The sequence below is a fragment of the Tinamus guttatus genome, unplaced genomic scaffold (genome assembly GCF_059628265.1).
Source record: "Tinamus guttatus ecotype Peru unplaced genomic scaffold, ASM5962826v1 Tinamus_guttatus_pri_ptg000150l, whole genome shotgun sequence".
Lineage (NCBI taxonomy): Eukaryota > Metazoa > Chordata > Aves > Tinamiformes > Tinamidae > Tinamus > Tinamus guttatus.
The window spans coordinates 405,577-419,683 of record NW_028288684.1 but is presented as its reverse complement, the minus strand read 5'-3'; the positions used below and the strand labels follow the sequence as shown (position 1 = coordinate 419,683).

Genomic DNA, 14,107 nt, shown 5'->3' with positions numbered 1-14,107 from the left:
ACACCCTGCCTGTGATCACTGTAGGGAACGAGCACACATCATGCAGCTCGAGTGTCACAAGCCATCCCAACAGGTGTAGCTGCACTTTTCTATAACACTTTTATGTATACACAAGCATACTGACATTCTTTATGTAAAAACTAGTCATTTAACGGCTAGCTTTTTTTTTTTTTTTTTTTTTTGGAGAACCTACCTTTTCTTTTTTTCCTTTCCTTTTTTTTTTTTTTTTTTTTTTAATTTCTATTCAGAAGCAATGAACCATTGACTATATAGGAAAGAACTGAGTAACTTGCCACTATATTTATATGTATAAATATGCTGCAGGTATGGAGCTTCTTGGGTGTAATCGTTCCCTCACTCTCAGGAGCTCAGTGCTACTCATTCCTGTAATTTATATTCATTACAAAGTGTCAAAAGGAGAGCGCATCTTGGACTTGTTTTGACTGTGTGAGAAAGCAATAGAGAATGCAGTTCCAGGCTTTGTGTATAAGCAGAAAATGTTTTTTTTTTTAATGATAAATGCCTTAAATAATTAACTTCACACAAATAAATGTTTCTACAGATATTTTATATATAAATACAATTTTTTAAACCATTAACATTGAAACCTGAGCTCAAAAGTTATAATCTTTTCTATTAACAGTAATACTGTTTGAACAGACTGCCTAAATTACTTTTGTAGATAGTTCTCTGTGAGTCTTCTCGCATAGATTTTTTTATTTTTTTTAATTGTAACAGCAATATACTTTTTAAGGTAGAAATAATAATGATATGCCCCACAAATATGAAGAGAGCAAAAGACAGAGTAGAGATGGATAACCACAAATTTCTTACAACTTTGAGTAAAAATATTGCTTTGCAATTTTTTTTGTATATGAGTTTTTGGCATGAGTTCTGTTTTTTTTAAAAAAAAAAGAAAACTTAGGTAAATGGTGTTTTAAAACAGCGAGAAAGATAAGTTAGGTGTAAAAAGGAATCTAATTCTCTAAAAATCTTGATTTTTAGATAGTAGACAACTTCAGAAGTGGTTAGAAGTAGCTAAGTATAAAAGCCTCTGTTATAATAGGGCTTAAGGAGATGTCTGTTTTTTTGTTGTTGATATTTAACCCTTTATTATGTTTTTTTAAAAGACTCCAGTTCTACTAGGAGAAACTCAGAGATCTCTCTATGCACTAGACAGTTGATGGTACAATAACTGAGGAATAATTTTATTCTTAATTTTGTTAGCTGTTGCACGAGGGCTTCCAGCAGGCTTGTGTGAAAATTACAATAGGATAACAGAACTTGAGTTCTAATGCAACTATAAGTTTGACAACTTTTTGCTTTAATATTTGCATCTAAGTATGGATTACTGCACCTTCTAAAAAAATGAGTTTTCTACACAGACAGTACTCGGTTTCCTAGATCTTGTAATCCTGAATACTTCTTCTCTTGGCAGTGAACAGTTGCTAGTGTATAAGGATGATGACCCCTCCAGCCCCACACACACATTTATTATCATATATATACATCTACAGTAGAAAATGTAAACTATATACATCTAGCTTTCACTAAAAGTTTTCTGAGATATCCTTTAAAACCAAAGATGATATTGTTATATTGCCCGAAACTGAAAAAAAAAATAGCAGTGACTTTCAGTGATCGTTGTTAATGTCTAAAGGAAACCACTGTTAGAAATAGGGGGAAAAACTCTTGACTACCTAATTTTTAGAAACAGCAATGAGTGTATTCACCATGAATAGATTATTAATAAAGGTTTTAACATAGAATCTAGATGCAACTGTAAATTTTGTTTAGTATGAAATAAAATTAAAATAACACTTGGGTAGAGATAAAAAGATAATTACACATGTTGATTAGCTAGGCTTGTATTTTAATATACGAAGGTTTTTAGCAAGTCCAGCTTCACTATTATCTTAAAATATATTAAATCTCAATGTAAGCATTGGGGGTAATTTTTGAGAAGCATTTTTTTTTCTAATTTAATGACAAACTTTATTTTTTTAATAAAAAGTGGAAGAGGTGAGAAGTGTGGAATATATGAAAATATAGACAAATTGCTTTTTATAACAAAAAGTAGGGTGCTTGTGATAGGTCCTTAGTGTGTAGGTTTTTTTCCTTTAATTATTTTTAAATTTTCTGGACTATGCTAAATATGCTTAAAGAATAGTGAGCAAATCTGTGGAAATATTTGTAAACAGGTGACCTGATCTAAGCATCTGCTGCTTATTTTTTAGACATAGGATGCGTCCTGTCGTATTAGCTGAAGACCAAAAAGGCAAACTAAATTTAAAAATTTGTCTTTGAATGCATTTTTTTTTTTCTGGCAGACATTTGAAGATAGTTACTATTGCTATCAAATTATACCCTGTTCTTACCTGATTACTCTCATGGCCTATATATATATATATATAAATATTTTTATTTAATACCCAAGGGTATATAACTCTGCTATTTCCATTTCATGTTTTAAAGCAATATTTATACAACTACATTTTAATAAAAGACACCAGTGGTGCTACTCATGGCTTTAAGAGAAAAAAAAAAAGCACCTTAAAGAAAATACTAGAAGCTGAATACTTAATAGCATTTTTGGGAAGTATGACAGTAGCACTCGCATCAGTTCAACAGTTTATGATTCTCTGCTTGAGGGCAGAGGGAGAGGTTGGAGGAATGGGGGGACTTCCGCCCCCCCCCCTCATTTTTTTTCCTCTTATTTTGCTTTTAAAAATCTGTGAGAAGACTGAAAGTAAGAACATATTAATCTGATTTGTTTCAGGGGGCTTCTGATAATAAAGCAGCCTATCACAGGTGTTCCTAATCAAGTCAGTTTGGTTAAAAAAAATACTTATTTTTAAAATTAAGGTTTCCTGTAATATAGACAATGCAAGGGTCAACGCAGTGACCTACATCTATGTTTGGGGATCAACCATGAAACTGTAGGTGTTGGAAAAATGTTATAATACATGACATTTTTATTGCAGGTTTTGACCTTTCAATAGAGAGCTGATTTTGGAGAACGACTTACTCCTGTGATTGAAAAACTCTCTCTGGAAGGTTGATGGAGCATAAGTATGGTATATATTACATTAACATTTCTCTTATTACATATATTCTTTATTTTAAAAAAAATATTGTAGTATAACTTATTTCAATTTTTCAAAATAAGCCAGTAGTTCTGGGTTCGTTCAAGATTTTTTGTTAAAATAATTCTCCTTCACACTTCCTATGTAAATTTTAAAAGGCTAAATAAAAGTATTCACACAGTCTGTCTCCAGAAGGAAATAAAGTGGCCAAAGTATGCATAGAAAGCTGACTTTGTGATAGCCTTGATCATTGAAGTTATAGGAATTCTCCACATAGTATTGTTATCATCGTCTTATCTTGGCAATTACTCTAGCTGACATAGGTAATCCAAAAACAATAAATGGGTGATATAAGGTTTATTTTTAAGTAACTTTATTTTTTGTCAGGTGTGTTTAAAGAAAATAGAGAACTAGCTGAGTACATTTCAGTGTAATGTGCAAAATCTGTTCTGAACAGTACTAAGAAGCTAGCTAAAAACAGAAATCAGGGAAAATTATTTTCAGAGCCTTCCACCTTTAGAGGAAGGGTCAGAAATTTGTCTTATTTCATGTATTTGTCAATAAATAACTTTTGTAGCGTAAAAGAATGAGTAACTTGACTAATAAATACGAGCTATAATATACTCATCTTGCAAGTCCTGCATTGCACTAAAAGTGCTAATTTGGCTGAAACTGAGAGATCCATTCGAAGTAATCACAACCTATCTACTTGTATATGAATAATCGTAACTAACTGTTTACATAAACTACCGAAATTAAAATAGTAACTGCCCTGGGATTGAGTAAATTTGTTTAAATTGTAAATGGAGGAGAAAAGACTGTAAAACTTTATCTTCAGCAAAATATATTAAGGCACAACAAACTTTATGAACATGTCGTGACATTAGCAACTCCAGCTTTCAGCTGGAATCCAGTTTTTATCCTTAATCAAATCTGTCTGTTTTCAAGAGTACATTTTTTGGGTAGAAAGTAATTGTACCATAATATTAGACAAGTTTTAAAAAGCAAAATTTTAGATTGTCTCAGTAAGTGCTAATTTCTACCAAGGAAATGTTCCAGCAAATCCAGTGAAGTGTAAGTTTCATTTTTTCCTCGATGTTGTAACTAATGTGTAATAGGACTGAAGAACTGTTAGCTTTTATTAACACACCTTCTGCTATAGAAGTATTTGAGGCAGACAATGTCCTAAATATATTTTTCATATATTGCTTTAATTTTATGAGTATTTAAAACATTCTTAGGAAACTAGCAGATCAGAAACAAAACTTGAAACACACAAAATACAGAATCCAGGAAAACGAGTGAAACCTGAATATATATAAACTTTGCAATATGTGGTTAATGAATAGATAATTCTTTAAGCTTTAATCTCGTCTCTTTTTGTGATTAAAAATGACAATAAAGGTATTTTTTAATGTTGTTACAGTGTTGGGCTAACACATCTAATATCCTAAATAAATAAATATTTTACAATCTGTCTAGCAACTCTACTCTAAATATACTTTCTGTTTTGTCCAAGAATATAAGGATTTCACAAAACACTTCTATGATTTTGTTCATTCTACTCCTCCTCCCCCCCTCCCTATACAAAAGCAATTACCTTCTTGTTAATGAAAATCAGGGTTCTATTGCAAGGCGAAGGTATCTAAGGCTCCCTTGTGACATATTTAAAAGGTGAAAGTTTGATGGAGTGTTCCTTGTCCGACACAAGTTCAGAGTATTTCTCATAGAATCTTATTCGGCAAAAAACTATAGTGTGTGCTTCACAACTGTAAATCAAAGGGATTTTAAATGTAGGGCCTAATCCTGCAATCTTTTAAATACACAAGTAGTCCTAATGCCTCAGTTGCATGATAAGGATTTGCAGAATCACGTTCTTATTAGATCCAAACTTTATTTCCTTTCATGAATAAAAGATACAAAAATATTTTGAACTTTGATACAAGCCTTAATAAGTTAGACAACAAAAAATCCAGGGAGGAATTTTGCAGTAATGCATTTAATTACAAACCCTACTCATTTACAAGCTCAAATACCTTTCAAGTGTGCAGCAGTTGTCAGTTATCATTAAAATCTACCTTTCAAGTGTTGATTAGTTCTAGAACCGAATTTTATGCTGAAATTGGGCCTATATTACTTCTGTTCTAGAACTTTTCTTTAATTAATAGTCAGCCTGGATGTTTCATGCCCCGAGGAGTAGTTGAATCTTTCAGGACAAACGGAGGGGGCGGGGCAGGGGCAGCGGGGGGGGGGGGGAAGATATTTTCTTACTCTTAGCTTCCGATGTCGCAGTTCTTATTTAGGCAAAATTCCCGTTGTTTTTGATGGAAGATGAGCCTGAATAAGGGCTCAGTACTGGCCCCTTAAAAAATGTTGGTGTGGCTATTACAAATTGTATGGTTAACTTCGTAAACTGTTTTGCAATACCTAATTGTAACGAGGCTGAAAAGATAAAAATGTACAGGCTGCTTTGCTGAAGTGCTTCCCCAGTGTAACTTTTCATGGTCCTTTTTCGTATTCATAATCCAGGTATTCACATGAGACCTTATTGACTAAATCATAATTTGATAGCTGCTGCTGATGCTGGCTTATTACTGTTCTTGAAGTTGTTGTTGCCTCCTTTAAGGGCTTCTCTTGCTTTTCAAATGCAAGTTAAATAATTTCCCTGTAGGAGATATGCAGCTATTAATGCAACCCATGCCTTGTTATTACAACACATGTAAAATCAGCCATTGTTTGAAAACCTTATGATATCTTGGGCATAGCTGTTTTAATTCTTGAAATCTGAAACAACTAAATTTTCTGGATTTTGCTAGTCTGAACTAGATTCGGCCTTAACTTTATTTAAAAATGGAGTTCTGTATACTATTAGATTTAAATAAACATTTAACTTTTGTTATTAGGTCAGGCATTTAATGATACATTTATACTGCAAGAATTTCAGACTGGTGCACAATTACACTTCTTTTTTTTTCTTGCCTGTTGATTAAAAATGGTCCTGCAGGACAATTGGAAAAGAACAAATTACATATAAATTCTTTAGGAAAAATAGTTAAAGCCTGCTAATTCGGGATATTTAAATACTTGTGTTCTTACCCACAACTAAATATGTGAAAGTAAGTTATTACTTTTTTTTTTCCCTCCTCCTTGCCAAAAAAAAAGCTAAGTAAGAATTCCTCTAAGCCCCTGTATGGCGGGGGGGGGGGGTGGGGGGAAGTAATTGCAGTTCTTTTTAAAAGTTCTGTATCGGTGGCTCATGAAACCACCTTGTTTTAGACTGTTCTTCACACAGTATCACAAAAAGGAGCGAACGTGTATGAAGATGTGATTGCTGACCAAGTAGTGTGCTTAAATAAACCCATTTCTAGCTGTGTTAATTTTGAATTTGTTTACACTGCATGGAATTTCAAAGTATGGGTTTTTGAAATATTTCAAAGAATATTTTCAAATATTTCTGACTATTGGGGAGGGGGTTCTGTTTTTTTTTTCTTTTTTTTAGCAGTATTTTGAGAAACTTAGTGTTTTTTAGTAAAATATCTTGCAAGTAGGATATCAATCCCACTACTAAGACAATATATTTAAAGCATGAGATCTGAAATATAGTTTGTGAATTTGTACAATATTTGAAATCTTGGTGATGTGCAAACATCTCAAAATATTTACACCTTTTCATTAATCCACTAAATTTTAAGAACATGTTTTTTAATTACTGTAAATGCCTCCTTTATTTTTTTATACTTCAGAATTTGTCTTTTTTATGTTATCAGTGATTTTTTTTCCCAGTAAGAAATTGATTAAAATATTAGTCTGAAAAATGAACTTATTTTTTTTTGAAAATATTGTGATTATCAGCATGGTTATGATTTTAACTGATAATTTCCTACTGCCACATAGAGCACAAAGTAAATCACTTTTAGATGTTTTGAAAATTGGGGGCAAAACAGGGCTTAGAATGGATCTGAGAAATTAAAACATTTGATTTTGATTTTCTGTACAACTTTGAAACAATATTTGCTCTTTCTGGATGGGACAGATACTGTGGTCTTGAGGCTATTATCACTTTGGTAATTCTGGAAGCAGTTTGCTTCCTCCTATTATAAACTCTTGCATATTTTGGTCACAATCAAGAATTGGGGGAGGATGCCCTATCCCCTGTCAAACATTTTCAGTGCTTTGAGGAGAAAGTCAATCTCTAAATAAAAATATATATACAAAATTTGCAGGACTGTTTGGACACAAGGGTGACAATGTCAGCAGTATCTGACATGTGACAAACTAATTGTTTATCAAAAATAACTGTCTTCTGTTTATGCATCTGTCCTTTGCCCCTATGTCCTCCCACCTTCAAAAAAAAAATATATATATGTATTCACCACGGTTTAGGGAGAATGATGCTCTTGATGTCAAGCACAGGGGTTATGTATGTGTCAAACGTGCATTTTCTACATGTTTTAGATCTCTTGATTGCAATAATGTTGTTCACCTCTCGGGTAGCGCAAGCATTAGTTAGGCGTTGTCGATGCGTGTGGCTCAAGCCTGAGCCTGGGAAATTTTGGGGAAGTTTGTTTGTTTTGCCAGATTTCAACCCCAGATCCTTATTTGCAAGGTGCCTGTGTTGTAGCCAGTTTAGGATATAACTAGGAGACTCTTGAAGTAGCCATGAGATTAATTCCTTCTAGAGTATTAATACTGGTAGTTTTACACCAGTAGCTCCTCAGCTTTCATTAAGCTCTTCATTCCAGCTATATCATTGTAATTGCAGTGATTTGACTTTGAATAGTGTAAGTTTGTTTCAGCAATTTATATTTTTGTAAAATTGCATGAGAAACCAATGGAAATGCAAGAACATACGTAATTTGTCCCTTAAATTTACTGCTTTTGATTATTTTTTCCTATCTAGAAATGTAGATTTCCTCTTGCATTTTTTGTGGGGGATATTTAGCTTGTGGAGCCCACAAACTCTTTTGACATGAAAACAATCCTTCAAAATGTTGTGCAATCTTTTTAGTTTTATTTTTAGGCTAATAGAACTGATGCTGGTGACCAACTTGTCATTAGGCAAAAACCCGTGGCCCAGGGAGGACCTGGCGAGGTCAGACACCAGAGGGCGACTCAAGGAGCAGCAGAGCCACCCCCTGCCCCAGAGCCCCCACGCTGAGCAGGGAGGGAGCCCGGGTATGCTGCCCTCCCCAGGCACAAGTTGGTCTCTGTCACCACCCCACTAAATCATTCATTTCGCTCGCTTTTCATGTCCGCTAAGTTCCTTCACTGCGTGTTGTAAGGCATAATTTATTCAGCGTGTGCGTTTAGGGGTGGGAGATCGGGGGAGTCCTGTTTTTAATCGGCTCTGGTTTGCTACGTTGAGCCCTAAGGATGTTTTCTGGAAGAGGCGGGTTTCGGCTGGTAGGATTCGTAGGTGGGTTCATAGATGCACAAATTCACTGCCTTGGTTCTTAAGGCAAACAGACCTCAGTGAGCAGAAAGTGTTCTGATTGTGTTTAGAGGCCTTAGTAGCATGAAAATTGCTTTTTTGACCAATTGTAGCCAATTTGCAGCAATAATACCAGTAGCCAGGAGAGCCATTACAAAATATTGCAAAATACTGTTAATTAATAAAATAGTATAAATAATCCATTTTCATTGAATTAGGTGCTGTATATAATATTAAACTGAGGTGAAGAGATCATCTGTGTACATTGTGCATAGTTTAAACAATTTACATAACAAAGTATTACATAATAAATTATAGCTTTTATTGGTTACAATGTTCACTATAGATTTACAGAATATCATGAACACTCATAAATAGTAAACTGTAATGCAAATGGTGATGTCATGGTTCTTGAAAAGCGCTCAAGAATTCTTATTTTAGCAATGCAAATGCTATTTCATTATATTGAAACGTATATATCCAGCCATGTAAATGCTTACAAGTGCCATAGTACAATTTTCAACACAAGGGTGTTTTATAAGTATGTGTGTTTATTTTTATATGCTTATGCTAATCTGACATAAAAATGGCATGATGGTTCCTACATTCTGTTCCTTTTTTTAACAGTAGTATCTGTGCACTCTTTACACTACTAATTATAGATGTCTAACTTGCTGTACTCATTTTAACTGCTTTAACTCTTAAGATTTTTTTTTTAATAACACATGCTTATAGCCACTTAGGCAGTGCTGCAAATGGATAAAAGTATTGCAATGCGTTGTTACAGTAAACATTTGCACCTCTCTTCTGCAGGTCTGATCAGCAACTCTGGTGCAATTTGAAAATATGTAGTCTCCTAGCAATGATGCGCCCAACCTTAACTGGTGCTGAAGCCTTTGAAAGAGAGATGGTGGTCATCACATGGAATAAAATCCAGCAATAACTGACCTCGATGAATCTGTGAAAGAAGAAATCTCTTTTTCTTTCTTTCTTTCTTTCTTTCTTCTTTTTTTTTTAAATTACATCTTAATTTGCCAAATACACAGAAGGAAAAAAAATAATGGATTGCATGGAATTTGGCCCCTTCTGAAGTGGTTAGGTGCTCTGCTTGGGGGAACGTTTCTCTTTTTGGAGGGCGAGGGGAGTTAGAAAATTAGCTGATAATCAGTGATAATCAGCTGATATCAGTGATAAATGAGGCTTTAATAATACATGCAAACTCTTGATTTTTGAATATGTGAATATTTATATCAAATCTAGCTGAACATTCAAGTGCTTAAATCAGGCATGCATTTAAGTTTTTTAAAGAACTGAATCCTTAGCCTTTTGCAGATAAAACATTAGCAATTTTAGAATAAGCATTTTCATGTCAGCATGCCTCTCCTCTCTTTTCTTTAACCAGTTTGATTTTTTTAAGGCCTAAATCATACGGTTAGGTCTATTTATAGATAAATTAATATCTAAGGCTGTATTCAGAATTTTATTTGTTTGAACAAAGCAAGAACAAATTTGTAAGTACCAACAGCATGCAGGCCAATACTGCAATATTGTTCTGTTCTATCTTTAAGCAGGTGGTTTCATGTGGCAGCCTGGAAGAGAGATTCTTTTTCTTCCCAGCTTTTGACAAAAAGATGACGCATATGACTCAGAATTAGAAGGGGAAATCTGCCAGTTTGCATCAGTTCCTTAACTTGTGGGTTGCTATTCACTACAAGGAAAATCAGTATTTTCTCACCAATGCTTCTTGAGAGATGAGGAGTAATCATTTCCTCCAGAAAGTGTAGGATGATTGGAGTAGGCCTTTTGTATGTTATACTAGGCTTTTTGTGTAATAAGATTTTTTTTTCAACTGTGTTTAATTTTAGGAAGAAAAAAAAATAATGTTCTGAAAAGCTACATTTAATGTTTAAAATAGGAATCAGGCATCTCTTGCAGCTTAATGCAGAGTTAAAGGCAAAGGAATCTGTTTTCTTTTGAAAACATTAAATTTCTGTCTTGATGATCCTGAAACTCAGACACTGCTATAGGCCTCCACAGTTGAAAGGTAAGTTTTATATATATATATATATTTAATCTAATTCAGCATACCTGAATCTCATATCCTAGCTTTCAAGTAAGTTAGGACTAAAAGAATTAAATATAGTAACTTCGACAGCAGAAGCCATCTGTTTTGAAGGGAATTACTTATAATGAAGATCTGATTTTTCAAAATGTCATACTTTAGACCTGCTAGAGCAAATTACAAATACTATTTAATTTGCAAACGTGAAGGCATATTGGTTAAGGTTTTTTATGATATGAAAAAAGATAATGCATTACTCTAGTTTAAATTCAGATTCCTTTATATAGGAATTTGGAATATAAGGGGGAGAAAATTCTCAGAATCATGACACTTGCTCAGAGAATGTACTGTCAGCTAGTCTTTCATTAAAAAAATCTGCTGAATGTTAATTGCTGAGAGACTAGTGTCTTCTATTTGGCTTGTGGACATTCACTAGACAGTTTGATAGGACAGAGTCTACAATTTAGATTTCTAGAATATTTCTGTGCTTTCAGTATTGCGTAATACAGCTTTTCCTTAATGTACTAACATCTAGTTAAATCAGCATGGTTTTATTTTAAACTTGTTAGTGAAATACTGAAAATCTAGCTTAATATATAGCCATAAGAGGTGCGGAGCATCCTTATCTGTGTGGGGGTTTTTTTGGGGGGGGCGGGTAGTGGATAAAGCTCATTAATTTTTCAAAACTCTTATTTGGTTGTTGTTTTAGAGAGGATATCCTAGGTGATTCTAGCTTGAAAAACAAGCTTCGCTATTGAGCAGTCTGTGTCTGCCTTAGAAAGCACCGGCATCGCCCACAGGAGCTCGGCTCTCTGAGCAGTGGCTCTCAGTGATGCGGGGCAGGGGACAAGCCCGCAGACACTTCTAAAAGTGAGTAGAGGCATCTGTGTGCACAGAGATCTCTCTTCTATGGCTGTTTTATTGGGAGGGGAAGGGGAGGGAATAAAAGAGCCTACTACCTGAGCTGCTGCTTCTGTATCATTGCAGCCTCAGCTATCACTGAATAAACAAAAATCTCAGATTGTATTAGATAATATTTGTAGGAGTCTGTATGCCAAAGATGTTAAGGACACTTGAAACTTGTATTCAAATGAACGATTATTTAAATTGTAGAAATACAGCTAAGGGATTGGAAAAATTCTAGCAAATACCAGGGGATAATTGCTCTGTTTTATGGGAACCACTAGTTAAGAGTCCAGTTGATTTCTTCTAACCATTGCAGCTTTACCTTTTGTAAGTCATATGTTGTCTAGTATTTCATGGAAGTCATGTAGTGATGATGTCAAGATACAGAACAAGAAGATAAATTTACTATCTGAGGCAGGAGGCAGACTACAAGAAGGAACTCTATTTTCAGGACAGGAAAACCTATTTGTTCTGTGGCTTTAGTCTTTTTTGTGCTTTGACTCTTACTTTACAGAGCTGTCATTCTTGCCCAAAATCTTTGAAAGCAGCAAATCGAGCTCTTGCAAGTGGGACCATGATCTGCACTCTGGGCCTGTTTCTATCTTTTGACATTATAATCCCATTTTAAAACAGATTTTAGGGTTTATGCTTGTATAGCAGAAGCAGTATACTTAATATATAAGTTAGTTTATATAGGTATGTACACACTGGCTTCTGTTTTTCCCACTTTTCCAGCAGTAGTTTGAAACCCCATTGTGTGCACTGACCACCAGGGACCCTGCTGTAATTTTACTGGGGACAAGAAGAGCTTTGATGTATATTATAGAGAGAAGACATAAACAGCAATACCCGAATGACTTTCATACAGCTCCAATGCCAGCTTTGGTAGGAGGAATCAAACTTTTACACTAGGCCTGTGATTGTTTCCTGGGCTAAAAGAATAAATTCTTCTAAGAATAAAAATTAAACCCTCCTCCCCTTTTTTATATATATTTCATAAGAAGTCTAGAAACGAATCAAATGGGCAGAACTGGATTTTAATTTTTCTACTTGTTTTTAGAAAAAAAAAAAACTATGACAAATCTAATATATTTCAGATCAAAACTCGTTCTCTATGTTAATAATTTTCCATTATATAGCTGGTCTGTATTGTATGACCTTTTTTGTTTGAGAAAAGATTGTTCCATTTTTCTCTTTCACCACAATGATGCTGTGCACTTCAGCAAGCTTTTTGTAAGCTTGAGCTATGGCCACAGGATAATCTCTTGAGGAGGTAATCGTGTGATAATCTAAACAATTTATAGATTATATCTTTACTGGGGAATTTCTAAAATATATGTTAATTTTTGGTTTGAGAAGTTGCTAGGAAAAATTCCTAAGACTTTTGTTTTGGAAAACTGAGTTATATTTTAAGGCAGTCTTTGACCTTTTTTTTTTCCCCTCACCTTCTTTTATTTTACAATAGGTCTACTAGACTAAATATTTATGCTTTTGTGATAAAAATAGGGGGGGAAATAGTATATGAATGGCCACTACAATGAAACGTGAAACATATAGAACTTATAAACTACCTTCCTCATTTTTTCCTTCATTTTGTATGCATGCTTTGAAGAAGAAAGCATGATGCTGGTATAGTTTGCAAGTCTTCACGCACGGTTTTCTTCCTGTGTACATGCCAAAGGTACAGGGGGCATGTTTTTGAAAGCCGTGAACAGGCTAAACTAGTGCAATCAAGGAAAATCTGGAAAGCTCTTCTTTAAATACAACTTTTATAAACTGCTAGAGCCCAGAGCTTGTTCCGCTTTACAAGTTCACTGGAGTATTTCACATAGCGGTCTGCTTAAGGCACCAGCATCTGACAGGTCACTTCTTAGAAGCTGGAAAACAGATGAGGGGAGCCAGTCTGTATTTTTTAGCTAAAGTCAATATTAAAAATATTTTATTTCCATCTGTCACCTATGTCAGCTTCTCTTAGTGCTGCTTTTTTGGCTAGCGAGTTTTAAAAACTGCCTGAAGTCTTAGACTTGTTATTTCTCAAGTCAGAAGAGATGCCTTTAGTGTCTTGCCTTTCACATAGATAGAATGCATTTTGAGTGCTATCTTTATTGTGTTAGAAAACTGTGGATTTTTTTTTCTCAATTTATTTTCATAACTACAATGGGAAAAACAGGAATGCACTTCACACAACTGAAGGTGCGAGTCAGGCTAGTGTGAACAGGACGTGGAGGGCTCAGATCTGTGTAAAAAGGACATAAAATGGACATAAAACTGAATTTGATGCAGATACAGCATAACTGAATTTTCAGACTTCCAGCTATTTTTATACTTAAGATTTTCCTACTTACTTCCTTTTGCTTACTTTTCTTGCTGTCCATTTTTGGTCTATTTTGTTTGCTTGTTTTTTTACTTTCGGTGTCTGTTATTTTATGCTCATCTTTTGCAGTAGTTCTCCAACTAGTTTGGTTTTTGATCCTTGGAGAGATGGCTGCACACATGATATGGATTCTCCCCAATTAAAAATTAATAACAGCTAACTTCAGTAATAAGCACATGCCTGCTTAACTTTCATATTATTACTTTACATGATAAGCAAATGCTTACATGCCATGCAATTTCTGTGCT

At 34.3% G+C, this 14,107-nt stretch overlaps 1 long non-coding RNA gene across 1 annotated transcript; it reads left to right on the top strand.

Moving 5' to 3' along the window:
- The first annotated feature begins 2,721 nt into the window (after positions 1-2,721).
- On the top strand, positions 2,722-9,464 carry LOC148595127 (uncharacterized). The gene is made up of 2 exons (XR_015913232.1): positions 2,722-3,077; positions 9,331-9,464. It is a non-coding gene; the product is annotated as an uncharacterized LOC148595127 (long non-coding RNA).
- The last annotated feature ends 4,643 nt before the right edge of the window (positions 9,465-14,107 follow it).